We start from the raw sequence: 222 nt of genomic DNA, 5'->3' as shown, positions 1-222 counted from the left end.
CCCCGCCCGAGCGGACGGAGGGCGGAGGAACAGAAGGGACGAACGAAGAAAAAGAAGGATGCTTTTATTTCCCACAGATTTTAAAGATACTTTGCTACATCGTTTATGCATTTTCTATGAGACTATACAGGTTTCATCTTCATGAAGTCCGACGTTGTACAGTTGCAAAGTGATATGTTTGGTAGTGTAACTATAACCTTTTAAAAAGTTTTAGTTTTTTTT

Source organism: Meleagris gallopavo, chromosome 1, assembly GCF_000146605.3.
Source record: "Meleagris gallopavo isolate NT-WF06-2002-E0010 breed Aviagen turkey brand Nicholas breeding stock chromosome 1, Turkey_5.1, whole genome shotgun sequence".
Lineage (NCBI taxonomy): Eukaryota > Metazoa > Chordata > Aves > Galliformes > Phasianidae > Meleagris > Meleagris gallopavo.
Note: the sequence above shows the minus strand (reverse complement) of the source record.